This window comes from Triticum aestivum, chromosome 1B, assembly GCF_018294505.1.
Source record: "Triticum aestivum cultivar Chinese Spring chromosome 1B, IWGSC CS RefSeq v2.1, whole genome shotgun sequence".
NCBI lineage: Eukaryota > Viridiplantae > Streptophyta > Magnoliopsida > Poales > Poaceae > Triticum > Triticum aestivum.
In genome coordinates this window covers 299,883,245-299,884,011 of record NC_057795.1, presented here as the reverse complement: position 1 = coordinate 299,884,011, position 767 = coordinate 299,883,245, and positions in this window count along the sequence as shown.

Here is a 767-nt window from a genome sequence, read left to right as displayed (position 1 = left end):
TTTAAAACATAATAAATCAGTAATACCACATAATTGAAAGATCGTGATTTACAACAGAAATTGCAAGCTCATGTATACCAAAAAATATAAATGCTTATGGTTGCAATAGAATTAGAAATAACCGAGAGCCTTAAAAAAGGCATGTTGAAAGTGATAACTTGTGATTCCATTGTAGATGTCAAAGTACATCGTCCATGGATGGAGCAGTTAACCTTGCAACCCCCAACAACTATCTGCCTGCACTGTAATATTCTAAGACGATGAAATTCCCATTGAACAGTATATACCTACAATAGTAGATTCTTTTTTGCAGGAACCTCAGTAGTAGATTCAGCATGTAGCCTAAAAGAAGGAACATAAGACATCGCTGTCTTGCTGTAAATCAGATTTGCTGATCCACGTGTTGCAAGAAGCCTTGCAACCTATGGCAGAAATACACACAATAATTAAGACAGCCAGCAGAAACAATAGTATTCAGCGACCACATGAATACAATGCCTTGGCGTAGCTACTAAGCATCAGGTCAAGTAAATAGGCAACAAGCCTTGTGTTCCATTGGATTGCATCTAAAGAGTCCTTAACTCCAAAGATTCGAAGAGAAAACAATCAAAATCATGCCTGAAACAAAACACGCAAGAAAAAAGTAAACATGTACCCTGGAGAGGGCGAGCCGGCAAGCCATGAAGGGAATCGCCTGGATTTTTACTCTCGAGGCTCAGCGATTCGTAAGGTCAGCTTCTCCCTGTCTCGTGATAATAATCTCTGCT